We start from the raw sequence: 24,530 nt of genomic DNA on the forward strand, positions 1-24,530 counted from the left end.
GCAGTGTGAGCCAGCGCCGGAATGCGCATGATCGCCCAAGCAAAATAAATCCTTCAATTAAAAGAAGTAATAGGTATTGCGGAAGAAAAGGACGATGGAACGCAAACCGGCGCTGGAACGCATACCGGATTTCCTGGTCGCGTCACATCCGCATAGACGTTATTGTATTCAGACGATTCCTCTTTTGTTCATTATGCACTAGTATTTGTTGACGGCTTTTTAATTGTGTAATTTGTATATAGAGAGTTTGAAGAGTTGGTTTACTTTTGACTCTCTAATAGTTTGTGTATTTTGTGTGTTTGATAAACTGACGATACAAACCCACGCTGGAACGCACACGCAACTTCCGGTTGGAGGAAGATCCGCCGGAAGGAAGTGCACCTAAATCGATTGGCACATGTTTTGTGAATTATACAATTAGGAGGTCTTTAAAAGGACTACAATATGGACTCTTATCACACTTCTGATGAAGGATCCTATGTGATCCGAAACGCGTTAAGTGTGGCTGTGGATTTCGTACCCTTTGGACACCTGAGGACGCTGCTTGTTACCTCGAGGACTGACGACTTCAAATACCGGCATTGAGGCCGCCGTTACCTCTTGGAGACCATCTACAGACGTTTGTGAGCTGTCTTGCTGTGTCCTTATGTGCCACTGGGCTTTTATATGCGATTTTAAATTTATCTTTGTGTAAGTGCAACTTAATTAAAACAATTAGCCTTGTTTTTAATACTGCACGATCATTTTCTCATTTTTTTATACTTTGAGGCCGTCGTTATCTCTTGGAGACCTTCAGGTAGACGCCAGTGAGCTGCTTTGCTGTACCTTATATGTGCGACTGGGTTTTTACATGCGATCAAATTCTATATTCTTGTAAGTGCAATTTATTATTAAAACATCAGTCTTGTTTTTACTATTGCACTATTATTTTATTTTTTTGTGCTCTCCATTCCGCTGTTATCAAGCACTGGTTTGGAACACAATCCTTTCAGAAAACGTGACTTTTGGAACTGAAGAAATCTTCAAAAGTTCATCATTGTGAACAAACTGACAAAAGAACTTGGACATTAAAAGCTTAGTATATAGCATTGTGTGCTTTTATATTAAGGTGAAGGGTCTACATGTTTCAAACAGTGGTGCGCGGAGATTGAGCACACTCTTTTCTTTATTATACTTACTGTTGCAGTAAGGGTCTAATTCAGACTGGATCGCTGCAGTGGCGTCTGAATCCCTATGTGGAGTGCGCCCGTGCACCCCGGGAGCCCAGTGAGATGCTGTCGCCTCTGTCTGATTGACAGGCAGAGGCGGTTGCGGGGCGGCAGGGGGCGTGGCAACAGTGTTAGAACGCCGTTGGCGGGGCGCTGTCCGGACAACGGAGGCGTGTCCGGACTGTTGCGAGGGCGGGCCGCAGTGGCTGCGTGACATCACACACAGCCACTGCGACCAGGAGCTGCGCTGGCAGGGAGCTGCTCAGCGGGTGCAAAAGCATCGCCGCTGTGCGATTCTTTTGCACCCTTGCGGGACGCATGTCTGAGAAACTGATCGTAGATGTGCTAAATTTAGCACATCTACAATCGGATATGAATCACCCCCTAAATCCACTCTATATAAGTATTTGTGCAAATGCACCTGCTTATTAGTTTTACTTGTAGAATAGTTTATAAAAAAAAAATATCCAATAAGAAAATCAAAAGTAAACATGAGTGATTAGAATGAAAACAAACTGAAACAAAACAAACAACATCGTTACTCACTGCTGTCTCCTTTTTGCTCTCTGTGATATGTAGAGAGATGAAGCACTAACCCCCATATTTTTGTTTTGGTTCTAATTTATCATCGTATATGTTGGTTTTGGCAAAACCACTCTCAGTGCTATGGTTTGGATTTTGTATTTAGTTCGGTTAAAAATCGATTAAAAAAACAAAAAACGATAATCATTGATAAAACAAATTGATAAAAATCAATAAAAGCAGCTAAAATCATGTTATTTTTGCAATCTAAACCTGAAACACGGATTTAAAATCTGAATTCCGAACCGCAGGAAGATTCAAACTGGGACTCGGATCTCCTAAGATCCACAAATTTTGAGTGGATTTGGATTTCTAGAGACCCGAACTGCACGTCTGTAGTGATATGGGACGTATCTGATCTTCTGTCTGGCAAAACCCAGATTGGGATGAACAGACTACCTAACTGTGGGAGTGATTCAGACCTGATCTCTGTGCTGGCCTGCTAATTTTGCTGTCCTTCGTTCAGATGGTCGCCGCCCAAGGGGAGTGTATATTCTCTGTGCAAGTGTGTGATCGCATGTGTACGCAGTGCTACAAATATCCCTCAGTCAGCGGACAGCTGCAGATCCTTTCACACCTCACTCACCATCGAATCAAATGTTTTTACCACTGTGTGCAGTCTGTGCGCAGCCCAGGACTTACTCCTACAGTGCAATGAGAACAGGCTGATCGGGTCCGGAGCTGACGTCGCACACCCTCCCTGAAAACGCTTGGGCACGCCTGCATTTTTCCGGACACTCCCAGAAAATGGTCAGTTACCACCCACAAACGGCCTCTTGCTGTCAATCAGCATACGAATGGCTGTGCGACTGAAATTTTTGCACCAGTCTGTCGCTGTTCGGCACTGGGGTATATCTGGCACTGTGGGGACATGTGTATCTGACACTGGGGGAATATCTGGCACTGGGGGGACATGTGTATCTGGCACTGGGGGGACGTGTATTTGGCACTGGGGGCATATCTGGCACTGCGGGGACATGTGTATCTGACACTGGGGGCATATCTGGCACTGGGGGGGACGTGTATCTGGCCCTGGGGGCATATCTGGCACTGGGGGGACATGTGTATCTGGCACTGGGGGCATTTCTGGCACTGTGGGGGCATTTCTGTATCTGGTACTGTGGGTCAATGTGTATCTGGCACTGTGAGGCAATGTATATCTGGCGCTCTGGGGGCATTTGTGTATCTGGCACAGTGAGGCAATGTGTATCTGGCACTGTGGGGCAATGTGTATCTGGCACTGTGGGGCAATGTGTATCTGGCACTCTGGGGGCATTTGTGTATCTGGCACAGTGGGGCAATGTGTATCTGGCACTGTGGGGCAATGTATATCTGGCACTGTGAGCCAATGTATATCTGGCACTCTGGGGGCATTTGTGTATCTGGCACAGTGAGGCAATGTGTATCTGGCACTGTGGGGCAATGTATATCTGGCAGTGTGGGGCAACGTGTATCTGGCACTACTGGGGTCATATCTGTATCTGCCCCCCCTCCCCCATATGTGTATCACGCCCCCATTTTCAATGGCCATGCCCCATGTGCATTTGGCCACACCCACAAAGGCGCGGGCACACAGTACCTATAAGACATTTTTTCTACTTGCACCACTGCTACTGAGCTGACACCGGAGGTGGTCTCACACCTTTTCAATGCTGTCAGGGAAAATCTCAGATTCCAAGAAATAAACAGGTGGCAGCTATTGCCACCTAGCATCTAACCACCTCATTATATTATCAGATACGACAGTCACATATTATAAATTAGTACATAGTGCTGTGCGAATCCAAGATTTAATATAACCTATTAGAAATGTTCTCTGAGTGCACTGTCTAGCTTATTTCTGCGCATATATATGCAGATATACTGACGAGTTTGGTAGAATTTATTAGTAGAATTTATTAGTTTATTTATATAGCAAGAATGAATTAATGTACTTTCTTTAATGCTTTCACATGCAACAATGTTGACACTTTTATGTGGATGCTGAAACACCTAGAAAACTGCCTGGTACATTATAGAAAGTGACATATGCAAGAGACGTAGCACAGAACACTGCTGGAATGACATTTGCCAACACCCCTTGTCAATCTGACTAGTTGTTCCAAGTGAATATGCAGCGTTCTGCAGTAAAAGCTGAAGGTTATACAAGGCAAACCAACCACCCAAGTCTAGACTTCAAAGCTAAAAACATATTTAGAGAAATGTAACCGGTATGGAAAGATTATGTAGCAAGGTCATATTCTAGGCTAATTCACCTTGGAACTGGGATTGTTATGTACAACAATAAAAGAGACATCCGTAGATATGAGTTGTTTCCTTCATTCTCTGACTTGCCTCATTTACTACCATGCTACAACTCATACAACGATACATTCATTTTATTACAGCATTTCTTCCATAAAACATAGGAGACCGTCACCATTGACTACAGACACATTTACAAATAAAAAATAAAAAAAGCTCTTCATCTTGCAAATACAGTGATTAAACCCATCTTCTATGGGTCCACAATAAAGTAGATGAGTAATTGCTATGTTAACTACACAATGTATCAATATACAGAAAAACTTGGTACTTACATTTAAGAAGGACTGGGATGCAGTGGCTGGCAGTGGGAGAGAGAAGAGAGGTGATTTAGGCTCCTTCGCTAGCAGTGAATGGAAGACTGCAGTGTGATTACTGCTTACTTTCTCTATGCTGTGCCCTGAATGCTGCCTGCACCCAATGCATCTGTCGGATGTGACCTCTGCTGCCTCAGGGCTAGGCACTCATATATGTGATGTGCAGCAATGTGCTTCGCCATGTCCTGCTAGCTAACAGTGACATCAGCCAGAACAATACTGATGCATATTTATCAAAGCTTCCCAGCTGCAGGCTACAGAAAGCAGCTGCATCAAAGAAGGCGATTAGCAATATCACATGGCTCTCAGTGTCCTGACTTCCCCATTTGCATTGTTCTGTGCTTAGATTTGCAGCTGTTTGATGTGTCGTATCAACCACAGGCAGAGCCGGCCATAGGCATAGGCAAACTAGGCAATTGCCTAGGGCATTTGATATGCCTAGGGGCATCAGCAGCTTCTGCTGATTAAAATGATATGCGGCATGCCTATATTCTGTATGTAGCATTTCATATGCAGATACAGCCACAGTCTCACACAGTATATAGGCGTGCTGCATATCAGTTTAATCAGCAGAAGCTGCGTGCGCATCCTAGCCACATAGCAATGCAAATAAGATGCATTTTCAGAAAAAAAAGGTGCCCGACGTTAGCATTGATGCAAGATTTGTGAGGACACATCTGTATCCAAGCAGATGCAGAGGTCACAGTGTTAGTGGCAGCGTGAGTGCTGTGTGCACGTGAGTGGGTTGGTTGTGCAGTAATGTTCGGAATATGTGTAAGGAGCATTATGTGTGTCATGTAAAAATGCATTAATAATGTGCAACATATGTGTAAAGGGCCACTATGTGTGGCATTATGTGTATAAGGGCATTAATAAAGTGCGGCATATGTGTAACAGGGTACTACTGTATGTGTGTCATTATGTGTATAGTGGCACTAATAATGTGCAGCAAATGTGTAGGGGGCACTATGTGTGTCATTATGTGTATAAGGGCATTAATAATGTGCGCCATATGTGTAAGGTACATTATGTGTAAAAGGACATTAAGGTGTCTCATATGTGTAAGGGGCATTACTGTGTGGAATGGTGTATAAATGCATTACTAATGTGTGGCATTATGTGTATAAGGTGCTCTACTATGTGGCATTGCGTATATAAAGGGCACTACTGTGTCGTCTAATGTGAATAAAGAGCAATAAGGTGTGGTGTAATGTGAATAAGGAGCAATTCAGTATGATGTAATGTGAATAAGGGGCTCTACTGTGAGGAGTAACGTTTATAAGGTAAAGTGATACTACTGTGGGATGTAATATGAATTATGGACACTATCGCAAGATAAAATGTGAATAAAGTTGCAGTACTGTGTGGCGTAATTAGAATAGGGGTTACTATTGTGTGGCCATGCCCCTTCCTAGCAAGAAGATGCCCCTTTTTGGGCTGTACGTCAAATGTGCGAACTGTTCCTATTTAAAATATAGGGGGTACAAGGACTGCTATGGGTGAGGGATGATGGTGCTGGGAAAGAGGTGCAAGGTCAGAGGCAGAACCAGCGGTGGTGCTAGGGGGCACCAGCCAAAATCTTGCCTAGGGCATCATATTGGTTAGGGCCGGCTCTGACCACAGGAGAACATCATGGACCATACAATGTAATGGCTCTCTATTTGTTTTAAATAAGAGGGGGAAACCTAGACAATGAATGTGATTTCAATTTCACTCTTGTTGTCCTATCATAATTGCATAACTTGATGTAATCTTGTGTCCTGCTAGCATCCATCAATTTACCATGAGGACTACAAAAGCACATTGTGGTTTCTATTAAGTATCAATCAAGTTTCTCTGCTTTTATCACTTTTATAATTGTCTTTATTTCTGTATTACTCTATAAAAATTAGTGATGTGCACCGGAAATTTTTCGGGTTTTGTGTTTGTGTTTTGGTTTTGGGTTCGGTTCCGCGGCCGTGTTTTGGGTTCGAACGCGTTTTGGCAAAACCTCACCGAATTTTTTTTGTCGGATTCGGGTGTGTTTTGGATTCGGGTGTTTTTTTCAAAAAACCCTAAAAAACAGCTTAAATCATAGAATTTGGGGGTCATTTTGATCCCATAGTATTATTAACCTCAATAACCATAATTTCCACTCATTTTCAGTCTATTCTGAACACCTCACACCTCACAATATTATTTTTAGTCCTAAAATTTGCACCGAGGTAGCTGTGTGACTAAGCTAAGCGACCCAAGTGGCCGACACAAACACCTGGCCCATCTAGGAGTGGCACTGCAGTGTCAGACAGGATGGCCCTTCAAAAAAATACTCCCCAAACAGCACATGACGCAAAGAAAAAAAGAGGCGCAATGAGGTAGCTGTGTGACTAAGATAAGCGACCCAAGTGACCGACACAAACACCTTTCCCATCTAGGAGTGTCACTGCAGTGTCACGCAGGATGGCCCTTCAAAAAAATACTCCCCAAACAGCACATGACGCAAAGAAAAAAAGAGGCGCAATAAGGTAGCTGTGTGACTAAGATAAGCGACCCAAGTGGCCGACACAAACACCTGGCCCATCTAGGAGTGGCACTGCAGTGTCACGCAGGATGGCCCTTCAAAAAAAATACTCCCCAAACAGCACATGACGCAAAGAAAAAAAGAGGCGCACCAAGGTCGCTGTCTGACTAAGTTAAGCGACACAAGTGGCCGACACAAACACCTGGCCCATCTAGGAGTGGCACTGCAGTGTCACGCAGGATGGCCCTTCAAAAAAATACTCCCCAAACAGCACATGACGCAAAGAAAAAAAGAGGCGCACCAAGGTCGCTGTGTGACTAAGTTAAGCGACACAAGTGGCCGACACAAACACCTGGCCCATCTTGGAGTGGCACTGCAGTGTCACGCAGGATGGCCCTTCAAAAAAATACTCCCCAAACAGCACATGACGCAAAGAAAAAAAGAGGCGCACCAAGGTCGCTGTGTGACTAAGATAAGCGACCCAAGTGGCCGACACAAACAGCTGGCCCATCTAGGAGTGTCACTGCAGTGTCACGCAGGATGGCCCTTCAAAAAAAAATACTCCCCAAACAGCACATGACGCAAAGAAAAAAAGAGGCGCACTAAGGTTGCTGTGTGACTAAGATAAGCGACCCAAGTGGCCGACACAAACACCTGGCCCATCTAGGAGTGGCACTGCAGTGTCACGCAGGATGGCCCTTCAAAAAAATACTCCCCAAACAGCACATGACGCAAAGAAAAAAAGAGGCGCACCAAGGTCGCTGTGTGACTAAGATAAGCGACCCAAGTGGCCGACACAAACACCTGGCCCATCTAGGAGTGGCACTGCAGTGTCACGCAGGATGGCCCTTCAAAAAAATACTCCCCAAACAGCACATGACGCAAAGAAAAATGAAAGAAAAAAGAGGTGCAAGATGGAATTGTCCTTGGGCCCTCCCACCCACCCTTATGTAAAAACAGGACATGCACACTTTAACGAACCCATCATTTCAGCGACAGGGTCTGCCACACGACTGTGACTGAAATGACTGGTTGGTTTGGGCCCCCACCAAAAAAGAAGCAATCAATCTCTCCTTGCACAAACTGGCTCTACGGAGGCAAGATGTCCACCTCATCATCATCGTCCGATTCATCACCCCTTTCACTGTGTACATCCCCCTCCTTACAGATTATTAATTCGTCCCCACTGGAATCCACCATCTCAGGTCCCCGTGTACTTTCTGGAGGCAATTGCTGCTGGTGAATGTCTCCACGGAGGAATTGATTATAATTCATTTTAATGAACATCATCTTCTCCACATTTTCTGGAAGTAACCTCGTACGCCGATTGCTGACAAGGTGAGCGGCGGCACTAAACACTCTTTCGGAGTACACACTGGAGGGAGGGCAACTTAGGTAGAATAAAGCCAGTTTCTGCAAGGGCCTCCAAATTGCCTCTTTTTCCTGCCAGTATACGTACGGACTGTCTGACGTGCCTACTTGGATGCGGTCACTCATATAATCCTCCACTATTCTTTCAATGGTGACAGAATCATATGCAGTGACAGTAGACGACATGTCAGTAATCGTTGCCAGGTCCTTCAGTCCGGAACAGATGTCAGCACTCGCTCCAGACTGCCCTGCATCACCGCCAGCGGGTGGGCTCGGAATTCGTAGCCTTTTCCTCGCACCCCCAGTTGCGGGAGAATGTGAAGGAGGAGCTGTTGACGGGTCGCGTTCCGCTTGACTTGACAATTTTCTCACCAGCAGGTCTTTGAACCTCTGCAGACTTGTGTCTGCCGGAAAGAGAGATACAACGTAGGTTTTAAATCTAGGATCGAGCACGATGGCCAAAATGTAGTGCTCTGATTTCAACAGATTGACCACCCGTGAATCCTGGTTAAGCGAATGAAGGGCTCCATCCACAAGTCCCACATGCCTAGCGGAATCGCTCTGTTTTAGCTCCTCCTTCAATGCCTCCAGCTTCTTCTGCAAAAGCCTGATGAGGGGAATGACCTGACTCAGGCTGGCAGTGTCTGAACTGACTTCACGTGTGGCAAGTTCAAAAGGTTGCAGAACCTTGCACAACGTTGAAATCATTCTCCACTGCGCTTGAGACAGGTGCATTCCACCTCCTTTGCCTATATCGTGGGCAGATGTATAGGCTTGAATGGCCTTTTGCTGCTCCTCAATCCTCTGAAGCATATAGAGGGTTGAATTCCACCTCGTTACCACCTCTTGCTTCAGATGATGGCAGGGCAGGTTCAGGTGTTTTTGGTGGTGCTCCAGTCTTCTGTACGCGGTGCCTGTACACCGAAAGTGGCCCGCAATTCTTCTGGCCACCGACAGCATCTCTTGCACGCCCCTGTCGTTTTTTTAAATAATTCTGCACCACCAAATTCAAGGTATGTGCAAAACATGGGACGTGCTGGAATTTGCCCAGATGTAATGCACGCACAATATTGCTGGCGTTGTCCGATGCCACAAATCCCCAGGAGAGTCCAATTGGGGTAAGCCATTCTGCGATGATCTTCCTCAGTTGCCGTAAGAGGTTTTCAGCTGTGTGCGTATTCTGGAAAGCGGTGATACAAAGCGTAGCCTGCCTAGGAACGAGTTGGCGTTTGCGAGATGCTGCTACTGGTGCCGCCGCTGCTGTTCTTGCAGCGGGAGGCAATACATCTACCCAGTGGGCTGTCACAGTCATGTAGTACTGAGTCTGCCCTGCTCCACTTGTCCACATGTCCGTGGTTAAGTGGACATTGGGTACAACTGCATTTTTTAGGACACTGGTGACTCTTTTTCTGAGGTCTGTGTACATTCTCGGTATCGCCTGCCTAGAGAAATGAAACCTAGATGGTATTTGGTACCGGGGACACAGTACCTCAATCAAGTCTATAGTTGCCTCTGAAGTAACGATGGATACCGGAACCACGTTTCTCACCGCCCAGGCTGCCAAGGCCTCAGTTATCCGCTTTGCAGCAGGATGACTGCTGTGATATTTCATCTTCCTCGCAAAGGACTGTTGGACAGTCAATTGCTTACTGGAAGTAGTACAAGTGGTCTTCCGACTTCCCCTCTGGGATGACGATCGACTCCCAGCAGCAACAACAGCAGTGCCAGCAGCAGTAGGCGTTACACTCAAGGATGCATCGGAGGAATCCCAGGCAGGAGAGGACTCGTCAGACTTGCATGTGACATGGCCTGCAGGACTATTGGCTTTCCTGTCTAAGGAGGAAATTGACACTGAGGGAGTTGATGGTGTTGTTTGCAGGAGCTTGGTTACAGATTTAGTGGTCAGTGGACTGCTTCCGCTTTCACCCAAAGTTTTTGAACTTGTCACTGACTTCTGATGAATGCGGTCCAGGTGACGTATAAGGGAGGATGTTCCGAGGTGGTTAACGTCCTTACCCCTACTTATTACAGCTTGACAAAGGCAACACACGGCTTGACACCTGTTGTCCGCATTTGTTATGAAATAATTCCACACCGAAGAGCTGATTGTTTTTGTATTTTGACCAGGCATGTCAATGGCCATATTCCTCCCACGGACAACAGGTGTCTCCCCGGGTGCCTGACTTAAACAAACCACCTCACCATCAGAATCCTCCTTGTCAATTTCCTCCCCAGCGCCAGCAACAACCATATCCTCATCCTGGTGTACTTCAACACTGACATCTTCAATTTGACTATCAGGAACTGGACTGCGGGTGCTCCTTCCAGCACTTGCAGGGGGCGTGCAAATGGTGGAAGGCGCAAGCTCTTCCCGTCCAGTGTTGGGAAGGTCAGGCATCGCAACCGACACAATTGGACTCTCCTTGGGGATTTGTGATTTCGAAGAACGCACAGTTCTTTGCTGTGCTTTTGCCAGCTTAAGTCTTTTAATTTTTCTAGCGAGAGGCTGAGTGCTTCCATCCTCATGTGAAGCTGAACCACTAGCCATGAACATAGGCCAGGGCCTCAGCCGTTCCTTGCCACTCCGTGTCGTAAATGGCATATTGGCAAGTTTACGCTTCTCCTCAGACGCTTTTAATTTTGATTTTTGGGTAATTTTACTGATCTTTTGTGTTTTGGATTTTACATGCTCTGTACTATGACATTGGGCATCGGCCTTGGCAGACGACGTTGATGGCATTTCATCGTCTCGGCCATGACTAGTGGCAGCAGCTTCAGCACGAGGTGGAAGTGGATCTTGATCTTTCCCTATTTTTTTAACCTCCACATTTTTGTTCTCCATATTTTGCGCACAACTAAAAGCCACCACAGGTATACAATGTAGATGGATGGATAGTATACTATTATTACTTATGGACGACGAGTGACGACACAGAGGTAGGTACAGCCGTGGCCTACCGTACTGCTATATATATAATATATACAGAATAATAATAACGGACCTGGTGGACACTGTCAGCAGACTGCTAAACTAGTATGAAGAAAAAAAAGCCACCACAGGTATACAATGTAGATGGATGGATAGTATACTAGTATTACTTATGGACGACGAGTGATGACACAGAGGTAGGTACAGCCGTGGCCTACCGTACTGCTATATATATAATATATACAGAATAATAATAACGGACCTGGTGGACACTGTCAGCAGACTGCTAAACTAGTATGAAGAAAAATAAGCCACCACAGGTATACAATGTAGATGGATGGATAGTATAGTATTATTACTTATGGACGACGAGTGATGACACAGAGGTAGGTACAGCCGTGGCCTACCGTACTGCTATATATATAATATATACAGAATAATAATAACGGACCTGGTGGACACTGTCAGCAGACTGCTAAACTAGTATGAAGAAAAAAAAGCCACCACAGGTATACAATGTAGATGGATGGATAGTATACTATTATTACTTATGGACGACGAGTGACGACACAGAGGTAGGTACAGCCGTGGCCTACCGTACTGCTATATATATAATATATACAGAATAATAATAACAGACCTGGTGGACACTGTCAGCAGACTGCTAAACTAGTATGAAGAAAAAAAAGCCACCACAGGTATACAATGTAGATGGATCGATAGTATACTATTATTACTTATGGACGACGAGTGACGACACAGAGGTAGGTACAGCTGTGGCCTACCGTACTGCTATATATATAATATACTGTATAATAAATGGACCTGGTGGACACTGTCAGCAGACTGCTAAACTACTAGTATAAAGAAAAAAAGCCACCACAGGTATACAATGTAGATGGATGGATAGTATAGTATTATTACTTATGGACGACGAGTGACGACACAGAGGTAGGTACAGCCGTGGCCTACCGTACTGCTATATATATAATATATACAGAATAATAATAACGGACCTGGTGGACACTGTCAGCAGACTGCTAAACTAGTATGAAGAAAAAAAAGCCACCACAGGTATACAATGTAGATGGATGGATAGTATAGTATTATTACTTATGGACGACGAGTGACGACACAGTGGTAGGTACAGCCGTGGCCTACCATACTGCTATATATATAATATATACAGAATAATAATAACGGACCTGGTGGACACTGTCAGCAGACTGCTAAACTAGTATGAAGAAAAAAAAGCCACCACAGGTATACAATGTAGATGGATGGATAGTATACTATTATTACTTATGGACGACGAGTGACGACACAGAGGTAGGTACAGCCATGGCCTACCGTACTGCTATATATATAATATATACAGAATAATAATAACAGACCTGGTGGACACTGTCAGCAGACTGCTAAACTAGTATGAAGAAAAAAAAGCCACCACAGGTATACAATGTAGATGGATGGATAGTATACTATTATTACTTATGGACGACGAGTGACGACACAGAGGTAGGTACAGCTGTGGCCTACCGTACTGCTATATATATAATATACTGTATAATAAATGGACCTGGTGGACACTGTCAGCAGACTGCTAAACTACTAGTATAAAGAAAAAAAGCCACCACAGGTATACAATGTAGATGGATGGATAGTATAGTATTATTACTTATGGACGACGAGTGACGACACAGAGGTAGGTACAGCCGTGGCCTACCGTACTGCTATATATATAATATATACAGAATAATAATAACGGACCTGGTGGACACTGTCAGCAGACTGCTAAACTAGTATGAAGAAACAAAATCCACCACAGGTATACAATGTAGATGGATGGATAGTATAGTATTATTACTTATGGACGACGAGTGACGACACAGTGGTAGGTACAGCCGTGGCCTCCCATACTGCTATATATATAATATATACAGAATAATAATAACGGACCTGGTGGACACTGTCAGCAGACTGCTAAACTAGTATGAAGAAAAAAAAGCCACCACAGGTATACAATGTAGATGGATGGATAATATAGTATTATTACTTATGGACGACGAGTGATGACACAGAGGTAGGTACAGCCGTGGCCTACCGTACTGCTATATATATAATATATACAGAATAATAATAACGGACCTGGTGGACACTGTCAGCAGACTGCTAAACTAGTATGAAGAAAAAAAAGCCACCACAGGTATACAATGTAGATGGATGGATAGTATAGTATTATTACTTATGGACGACGAGTGACGACACAGAGGTAGGTACAGCCGTGGCCTACCGTACTGCTATATATATAATATACTGTATAATAAATGGACCTGGTGGACACTGTCAGCAGACTGCTAAACTACTAGTATAAAGAAAAAAAGCCACCACAGGTATACAATGTAGATGGATGGATAGTATAGTATTATTACTTATGGACGACGAGTGACGACACAGAGGTAGGTACAGCCGTGGCCTACCGTACTGCTATATATATAATATATACAGAATAATAATAACGGACCTGGTGGACACTGTCAGCAGACTGCTAAACTAGTATGAAGAAAAAAAAGCCACCACAGGTATACAATGTAGATGGATGGATAGTATAGTATTATTACTTATGGACGACGAGTGACGACACAGAGGTAGGTACAGCCGTGGCCTACCGTACTGCTATATATATAATATATACAGAATAATAATAACGGACCTGGTGGACACTGTCAGCAGACTGCTAAACTAGTATGAAGAAAAAAAAGCCACCACAGGTATACAATGTAGATGGATGGATAGTATACTATTATTACTTATGGACGACGAGTGACGACACAGAGGTAGGTACAGCCGTGGCCTACCGTACTGCTATATATATAATATATACAGAATAATAATAACGGACCTGGTGGACACTGTCAGCAGACTGCTAAACTAGTATGAAGAAAAAAAAGCCACCACAGGTATACAATGTAGATGGATGGATAGTATAGTATTATTACTTATGGACGACGAGTGACGACACAGAGGTAGGTACAGCCGTGGCCTTCCATACTGCTATATATATAATATATACAGAAGAATAATAATAACGGACCTGGTGGACACTGTCAGCAGACTGCTAAACTAGTATGAAGAAAAAAAAGCCACCACAGGTATACAATGTAGATGGATGGATAGTATACTATTATTACTTATGGACGACGAGTGACGACACAGAGGTAGGTACAGCCGTGGCCTACCGTACTGCTATATATATAATATACTGTATAATAAATGGACCTGGTGGACACTGTCAGCAGACTGCTAAACTACTAGTATAAAGAAAAAAAGCCACCACAGGAGTGTTTTTCAGGCAGACAAACGTATACTGGACTGGTGGTCACTGTCATCAAAACTGTGCACTGTACTCCTGCTATAACTGCTCCCTAGTCCCCACAATTAGGCAGTGTGAGCAGTGCACTCAGCACAGATATATCATGCAGCACACTGAGCACAGATATGGTATGGAGCGTTTTTTTCAGGCAGAGAACGGATTAAACTGGTGGTCACACTCACTACTATCAGCAAAACCCTGCACTGTACTCCTAACAGCTGCTCCCCGTCCCCAATCCTCCCCATAATTATAACAATGTCACTCTTAGTCTTTTCTATTATGACTATAACGGAGAGGACGCCAGCCACGTCCTCTCCCTATCAATCTCAATGCACGTGTGAAAATGGCGGCGACGCGCGGCTGCTTATATAGAATCCGAATCTCGCGAGAATCCGACAGCGGCATGATGACGTTCGGGCGCGCTCGGTTTACCCGAGCCACACGGGAGAATCCGAGCATGGCTCGGACCCGTGTAAAAAGGCTGAAGTTCGCGGGGGTTCGGTTTCCGAGAAACCGAACCCGCTCATCACTAATAAAAATTACTTTTTGCTATATCAGGAGGGATAAAGAGAAATTGACTCTACTCTGTCTGCATTTATGAGCTACATGGGTGATTATAATCTAAATGAAATGAATAGGGTTATTGTTGTGCAGCCTGGAGATGACACGTGTTTGCGGTAATCTTCTGGCTGCAGACTAAAAGCCCCAGTGAAACCAGAAGAGATTTAGCAATGCGGCCTACGCATCAAACATTCAGGTCTAGTGCACTTCCACCGTCACCTACTGTATTCATGAAGATCTTTGGTGACGTAAATATGTGTTACAAATTATACACTTGTTGGAAAGCACTGACTGAAACTGTACACCAATCCTGTAGTTTTATTTAATCTAAACTGTGGATATTTCCCCTCACTAGTATAACTCAGGATGTTACAGTGGGCCTGATTCCGGTATTGATGCAATGTCGATATTGGTCAGTCGTTTGCTAAATAAAAAAATAAAAAAAGGATTAAGCACCACCCATCTTTAGTGCACAACATGTTAGTAACCATGTAGCCTGCATAAATGTTTCTTTTGGCTTCTGAGTCGCAATACGCATGCATCCTGAGGTTAAAGCTGGTGGTCACAGACGAATTTGGACAGGGAGATTTTTTGTGGGCATTCCTCGGAGGTCACAAAGGGTGGCTAGTAAGATGCAGATGTGTCACTGGCGCCAATCTTCCAACGGATATTCTGAGCAACCACAGGGCTGCCCTAGTGTCTGATGTATGATCAATGGGGGGTCATTCTGACCTGTTCACACGCTGCAGTTTTTGCAGTGCAGTGATCAGGTCACTACTGTGCATGCGTATGCACCGCAATGCGCAGGCGCGTCGTATGGGTAGAAAGCGGATCGTTGCTGAGCGATGGATTTAACAAAGAATCCATTCGCACAGCCAATCGCAAGGAGATTGACAGGAAGAGGGCATTTGTGGGTGTCAACTGACAGTTTTCTGGGAGTGTTTGGGAAAACGCAGGCGTGTCCAAGCGTTTGCAGGGCGGGTGTCTGACGTCAATTCCGGGACCAGACAGGCTGAAGTGATCGCAATGGCTGAGTAAGTTCAGACCTACTCAGAAACTTCACAAAATGTTTTTTGCAGAGCTCAGCTGCACAGGCGTTCGCACACTTGCAAAGCGAAAATACACTCCCTAATAGGCGGTGTCTATCTGATCGCAACGCTGCAAAAAGTATCTAGCGAGCGATCAACTTGGAATGACCCCCAATGTCTGTTTGATGTTGCATCTTTGTACACAAGCAGAGGATTAGAGCCGTATCCAGCAGTGACGTGCGGATGAGGTAAATGTCCGAGGATGCACTGGCTAGCACCAGAGCCAGATATACACACAATATATGAGCCAAAGGGTTCATGTGGGCAGTATACTCAGGTGCAGCAGTATATACATGTGGGCATTATTAACAAGTGCAGCAGTATATACACGTGGGCATTATACACAAGTGCAGCAGTATATACAAATGGAAATTTGGTGAGTTTTGATCAGAAATGTGCGGAAAAGATAGCTAGAGGAGGCACTGCCTCACCTACCATAGACTTTTTACTCCAGAGTTTTAACTAGAGATGTGCACCGGCAATTTTTCGGGTTTTGTGTTTTGGTTTTGGATTCGGTTCCGCAGCCGTGTTTTGGATTCGGACGCGTTTTGCCAAAACCTCCCTGAAATTTTTTTGGCGGATTCGGGTGTGTTTTGGATTCGGGTGTTTTTTTTACAAAAAACCCTCAAAAACAGCTTAAATCATAGAATTTGTGGGTCATTTTGATCCCATAGTATTATTAACCTCAATAACCATAATTTACACTCATTTTCAGTCTATTCTGAACACCTCACACCTCACAATATTATTTTTAGTCCTAAAATTTGCTACGAGGTCGCTGGATGGCTAAGCTAAGCGACACAAGTGGCCGGCACAAACACCTGGCCCATCTAGGAGTGGCACTGCAGTGTCAGGCAGGATGGCACTTCAAAAAAATAGTCCCCAAACAGCACATGATGCAAAGAAAAAAAGAGGCGCACCAAGGTCGCTGTGTGACTAAGCTAAGCGACACAAGTGGCCGACACAAACACCTGGCCCATCTAGGAGTGGCACTGCAGTGTCAGACAGGATGGCACTTAAAAAAAATAGTCCCCAAACAGCACATGATGCAAAGAAAAAAAGAGGCGCACCAAAGTCGCTGTGTGACTAATCTAAGCGACACAAGTGGCTGACACAAACACCTGGCCCATCTAGGAGTGGCACTGCAGTGTCAGACAGGATGGCACTTCAAAAAAATTGTCCCCAAACAGCACTTGATGCAAAGAAAAATGAAAGAAAAAAGAGGTGCAAGATGGAATTGTCCTTGGGCCCTCCCACCCACCCTTATGTTGTATAAACAGGACATGCACACTTTAACGAACCCATCATTTCAGGGACAGGGTCTGCCACACGACTGTGACTGAAATGACTGGTTGGTTTGGGCCCCCACCAAAAAAGAAGCAATCAATCTCTCCTTGCACAATCTGGCTCTACAGAGGCAAGATGTCCACCTCATCATCATCCTCCGATTCCTCACCCCTTTCACTGTGTACATCCCCCTCTTCACAGATTATTAATTCGTCCCCACTGGAATCCACCATCTCAGATCCCTGTGTACTTTCTGGAGGCAATTGCTGGTGAATGTCTCCACGGAGGAATTGATTATAATTCATTTTGATGAACATTATCTTCTCCACATTTTCTGGAAGTAACCTCGTACGCCGATTGCTGACAAGGTGAGCGGCTGCACTAAACACTCTTTCGGAGTACACACTGGAGGGAGGGCAACTTAGGTAGAATAAAGCCAGTTTGTGCAAGGGCCTCCAAATTGCCTCTTTTTCCTGCCAGTATACGTACGGACTGTCTGACGTGCCTACTTGGATGCGGTCACTCATATAATCCTCCACCATTCTTTCAATGGTGACAGAATCATATGCAGTGACAGTAGACGACATGTCAGTAATCGTTGACAGGTCCTTCAGTCCGGACCAGATGTCAGCACTCGCTCCAGACTGCTCTGCATCACCGCCAGCGGGTGGGCTCGGAATTCTTAGCCTTTTCCTCGCACCCCCAGTTGCGGGAGAATGTGAAGGAGGAGATGTTGACGGGTCACGTTCCGCTTGACTTGACAATTTTCTCACCAGCGTGTCTTTGAACCTCTGCAGACTTGTGTCTGCTGGAAAGAGAGATACAACGTAGGTTTTAAATCTAGGATCGAGCACGATGGCCAAAATGTAGTGCTCTGATTTCAACAGATTGACCACCCGTGAATCCTGGTTAAGCGAATTAAGGGCTCCATCCACAAGTCCCACATGCCTAGCGGAATCGCTCTGTTTTAGCTCCTCCTTAAATGTCTCCAGCTTCTTCTGCAAAAGCCTGATGAGGGGAATGACCTGACTCAGGCTGGCAGTGTCTGAACTGACTTCACGTGTGGCAAGTTCAAAGGGTTGCAGAACCTTGCACAACATTGAAATCATTCTCCACTGCGCTTGAGTCAGGTGCATTCCCCCTACTTTGCCTATATCGTGGGCAGATGTATAGGCTTGAATGGCCTTTTGCTGCTCCTCCATCCTCTGAAGCATATAGAGGGTTGAATTCCACCTCGTTACCACCTCTTGCTTCAGATGATGGCAGGGCAGGTTCAGGACTGTTTGCTAGTGCTCCAGCCTTCGGCACGCGGTGGCTGAATGCCGAAAGTGGGACGCAATTCTTCGGGCCACCGACAGCATCTCTTGCACGCCCCTGTCGTTTTTTAAATAATTCTGCACCACCAAATTCAATGTATGTGCAAAACATGGGACGTGCTGGAATTTGCCCAGATGTAATGCACGCATAATATTGGTGGCGTTGTCCGATGTCACAAATCCCCAGGAGAGTCCAATTGGGGTAAGCCATTCTGCGATGATGTTCCTCAGTTTCCGTAAGAGGTTGTCAGCTGTGTGCCTCTTATGGAAAGCGGTGATACAAAGCGTAGCCTGCCTAGGAAGGAGTTGGCGTTTGCGAGATGCTGCTACTGGTGCCGCCACTGCTGTTCTTGCTGCGGGAGGCAATACATCTACCCAGTGGGCTGTCACAGTCATATAGTCCTGAGTCTGCCCTGCTCCACTTGTCCACATGTCCGTGGTTAAGTGGACATTGGGTACAACTGCATTTTTTAGGACACTGGTGACTCTTTTTCTGACGTCTGTGTACATTTTCAGTATCGCCTGCCTAGAGAAATGGAACCTAGATGGTATTTGGTACCGGGGACACAGTATCCCAATCAAGTCTGTAGATGCCTGTGAATTAACGGTGGATACCGGACACACGTTTCTCACCACCCAGGCTGACAAGACCTGAGTTATCCGCTTTGCAGCAGGATGACTGCTGTGATATTTCATCTTCCTCGCAAAGGACTGTAGGACAGTCAATTGCTTACTGGAAGTAGTACAAGTGGTCTTCCGACTTCCCCTCTGGGATGACGATCGACTCCCAGCAGCAACAACAGCAGCGCCAGCAGCAGTAGGCGTTACACTCAAGGATGCATCGGAGGAATCCCAGGCAGGAGAGGACTCGTCAGACTTGCCAGTGACATGGCCTGCAGACTATTGGCTTTCCTGTGTAAGGTGGAAATTGACACTGAGGGAGTTGGTGGTGTGGTTTGCAGGAGCTTGGTTACAAGAGGAAGGGATTTAGTGGTCAGTGGACTGCTTCCGCTGTCATCCAAAGTTTTTGAACTTGTCACTGACTTCTGATGAATGCGGTCCAGGTGACGTATAAGGGAGGATGTTCCTAGGTGGTTAACGTCCTTCCCCCTACTTATTACAGCTTGACAAAGGCAACACACGGCTTGACACCTGTTGTCCGCATTTGTGTTGAAATAATTCCACACCGAAGAGGTGATTTTTTTTTTGTATTTTGACCAGGCATGTCAATGGCCATATTCGTCCCACGGACAACAGGTGTCTCCCCGGGTGCCTGACTTAAACAAACCACCTCACCATCAGAATCCTCCTTGTCAATTTCCTCCCCAGCGCCAGCAACACCCATATCCCCCCTTTTTATTTAAATAACTGGATTAGAGTTAAGCTGTCGTGGAAATATGGCAGCAAAAAGTTAATAACCTCTAGATAAAATGCAGAGTAAGTGCAGCTGTCATATAAAGGAAAGTCAGGCAGTTTAATTCATGCACATACAGTATATACACTGTATTATACAGATGTCTTCTCATACATCCAGGGTCGGACTGGGGCATGTAGGGCCCTCCGGGGGAATACAATCATAGAGGACCTTGTTTAGGGGTGTCTCTAGAGGTGGTGTGCCCAGCCGCCACATTGGTTTGTCTAACCATTTTGCATGGGTTGGTCCCCTAGATAAATATAAACAGTAAATACTGTAGTGCATGCATGATAATGTACTAGATTAGTAACAGCACAGTCTGGAACCCGATCCCTAGAGGAGGGGGAGGGCCCCCAGGCAGTTGGGTCCACCGGTGGTTCCCCCTGTACCTCTGTGGGCCACTCCAACCCTGCATACATCTATCCTTTTTGCATCATATGGCATTTAAGACGCTCTTTTATGGGTAGCAATTCCTGGACTTTTTCTTAAATCTAGCGTGCTTATTTGCATCATAGCTGCATACAAGGTGGCGCACAGCAGCTACATGCCATGCCAGCACCAGTCTCCATTATAATATAATCCATTATAATTTTGTCACATACTAGTGATTCCACTAAGATGCATATTTTGTGGGGGAAAAAAAATCTATGGCGAGACACACAGCATGGCTTAGACACAAAGTCTGTGGCACGCCTAATGGGGCTGTTTGGCACAATTTGAGGATAGGTGTATGTGGATAGGTGTATGTGGATAATCACATCTGTATTGCATAAAAACATTTTTTTTCAACTTTAGTTCAACAATTTAAATGCTGAAAAACTGCAGCCACGAACTTTTATCTGCTGCTTGTGCTGCAGTAATAATAACTATACTCCTGTCTGCTAACGTCTACCATTATGCACCGTGGTTGGATGCCATATCCTGTCCTGTCACCACACAGTTTGCACAAGAACCCAGACATTTCTAGGAATAAAATAGAAAGAAATACGGTGCAGGGCCACTATTTACATCCAAAATTATATTTACTGTAAAGGAAATAAAGACCACATTTGTGGTTTCATATATATATATATATATATATATATATAATATGTATACACTCTCCTGCCTCTGAAGAGGTGACATTAACTAACAGAAAATACACGCCACACAGATAATCCTGTTTAATAATGCATCACAGATTCATTAAATATCAATAATCACAGACGGACTTTGGGAAGCCTCTGGAATCTGAACCAATGAGCGTAGAACACTGACTGCAGATACATGGAAAGCAGAGCTCCACCGCTACTTTGTACAGAATAGGAACACAATACAAATCAAGTATAGTTCATCAAACATAAAGCATTCAGGAATAGGAATGCATATAACACTTAAAATAAAAGTATTCTCTGTGTTTCTAACATCCTACTTTATATTTCAATTGGAAAAGTTCAATTCAATGCAGGGCAGAGCAATATGCATAATGGGGAACCTTTAGCCCTCCAGCTGTTGTTGAACTACACATCCCAGCATGCCTTGCAATAGTTTTAGCATGGCCAAATAGCAAAACTGTAGCAGGGCATGCTGGGATGTGTAGTTCAACAACAGCTGGAGGGCCAAAGGTTCCCCACCCCTGTGATAGAGCAATGTGCTTGCTCCTGACTTTTTCACTTTTCCAAGCTCAAGCGATTGACTCCCAGCAACAAATGTGCAGCAATCACAAATTATTATCAACGTGGCCGTGTAATCCTATCTATCTGCGGTACAAAAAAGGGCGCACATCCTTATTAAGTCATGAGATATTAGATACTTGGAAATGAAACTTTGGGTTTGCTATTTGCAAGAACTGGAAAAATCTACTTTATAAGCTACATATTTACATTTAATAATACCAAACATGCTATCAGTGCTCTGCAGTGCAAATAAATCCTAGACATGCAGACACACATGTATAGTATCAAATATCAATACTCTACCACTTCATTGTATGCACAAGAAAATAATGGAATCATATTTACCGTTAGCTATAATGTAAGCAAAAGCAATATTCAGAATACAGATGATTGTGTTCTGGAGAGCTCAAAAGGAATGATCTGTGGAGCATTTGAAAAAATCAGGACACACAAACTTTCCTTTCATTGAGAGGTGACATTACATATTTAGTGGTCTGCAGCTGACTGCTCTGCCTCCCTGCAGATGCATCTAACAGAATGGCAGGATTGCCTTAGTGACATCCAATCCCATGCAAGACGCCTGTCAGACGTTTAGCCACTCTCATTGCCATTCACTGCGTTCCCTTCCAAGGCACCTATCTCAGTGGGGAATTGTTTCCATGGAAACTGCAGATGGAGATTCTTCCTCCCTGGAATAATTACCATGGAAACAGTCTAGTACATAATAGTGCAACTTTTATATTCCACATTATACACACACACACACACACACACACACACACACACACACACACACACACACACACACACACACACACACACACACTTGTTTTTCTATCCTCATCGGGACATATGTCTGGAACCTTCCTCATGGGGACCTATTCAGGAATACCGGCCTAATGAGGACACCCCACATAACTGATTTATTTTCGGGTTTAATTAGAGATAGAGGAAACGTGTATTCAGCAGCAGATACATTTTATTCAGGAAAGGTTCTTTCTCATTTCAGCAGTAATTCGGTTCTTAATGTAAAACTTAACCGAGAGCCAGTTCCGAGCCTTCAGCGCTTGTCGTTCTGCCCTTAGGCACGCATCACAGTCATTCTCGCCCGGCACCTTGAATGAGCGAATGAACCGAATCATGCGACGTTCAACAGCTTTCACTTCTGCTGGGGTCCACGGATTGCGCTTGGTACCCCTTCTGTCACCTGTGCGGGAGAAGAAAGGTCAGTCACCACGCAACGCCACCACCAGTCATGGACGCATCTCAAATGGAATGGACAGTCACACCCACCTTTAGCTGCACCTCCATCCACCGCCGACACCACGCTGCCAGCTTCTTTTCCCATGTGCCCCATGGGAACCTCAGTATCCTGACTCTCTGGCTCATCCCCAGAGTCATCGCTCACCACCTGGATCGGCTCTGTGGATAGAGAAGGACAGGGAAACCGATCACACCAGCCCACTTAGACAGTCAGTCCCTGGAGCCACACTGTCAAGTGATACCTACCGTTTGGATCAATGGAGATCTCTTCCAGATTGTGGCCCCGGAATTCAGCCATTCTCCCTTGCTCGAGAGCCAGAAACAGCTTGCTCAACTTGGCCAGTTGAAGGGTACCCTCCGGGAGGCGGTAATAATGCCGGTGCACCCGAATATCATGTCCAAGGAAATCAGCAAGCTGATCCATCTCTGTATCGCTCAGGTTGAGGACTCTGGAAAGTGTAGCCACATGCTTCCGTAGGCGGGTGGAAGATAATGCTTCGGGGTGCTTGGCCCCACACTCCCGGGCGTAGAGACGTATGCAGTCGGATCCCCTATAATGGGACATGGCTGTTGGCCTAGCAAACATGTAGATATTGTGTGGGGTCACACCACATTCTGTCCGCTTCTCTATGAGGAGCTCCATCGCTTTCTGCATGCTTGGGGATAGCAGGACAGGGACTTTCCTGCCTCTTTTCCTAGGAATCTCAATACGGGAGAAGTGACGACAGAGTGCCTTCTCCAGCTCTGACAGGGCCTGGGCCACATCACCCTGCAAATCGGCTGTGTGCCGTAAATCGAAGGAGGAGAGCAGCATCTTGGAAACCTCACCTTCTCTCCTGCGGTTGAAGAGAATCAGCTGCGTGAGGGTAACTTTGGCCAACATGGACCACTGCTGTTTGGAAGGGTGGGCGGACAACTCATCGATGTACTCTCGCTGACGGTCAAGGAGGTACAGGTTCAAGCGCTTAACATCATCAGTGAAGGGCAGAAGCAGCGGTGCATTCCATTTTATCTCTCGAAGTGTCTTCAGGGCAGCAGTGGAGATTAGCTCGCTCCACCTCGCCTCATAAATTTTCCGAAAGTTTCGGGCACGCTCCTCTGTCAGGGCACTGCCCTCCATCAGTGCCTGACACTCCACCATAGCTGAAATCTTCTGCAAGCTGTGTCCCACCTTCAGAGCCAACGAGGGTATTTTATATGTATTGGTGCGGTCATCGTAACCGGCCAGGCTCCTCACAGCATGCACCACTTGCAGGAAATTCTGTGGGCAAATGAAATCTTCCATACACCGCAACGGTGTGACCTTCATCGCCTTCAGCAGAAGCCGCCCCACCTCTCTGAGCTTCTGACGGATGCAATCAT

General features: G+C 45.3%; 1 protein-coding gene across 1 annotated transcript in view; it reads right to left on the minus strand.

Moving 5' to 3' along the window:
* Window positions 1-4,567, minus strand: part of TRIM2 (tripartite motif containing 2) — a 220,078-nt gene extending 215,511 nt beyond the window's left edge. The window contains exon 1 of the mRNA XM_063920527.1: window positions 4,370-4,567. The gene's annotated coding sequence lies outside the window, so the exon portion shown is untranslated. The remainder of the gene's footprint in view (window positions 1-4,369) is intronic.
* Window positions 4,568-24,530: the final 19,963 nt, after the last annotated feature.

Source organism: Pseudophryne corroboree, chromosome 1, assembly GCF_028390025.1.
Source record: "Pseudophryne corroboree isolate aPseCor3 chromosome 1, aPseCor3.hap2, whole genome shotgun sequence".
Lineage (NCBI taxonomy): Eukaryota > Metazoa > Chordata > Amphibia > Anura > Myobatrachidae > Pseudophryne > Pseudophryne corroboree.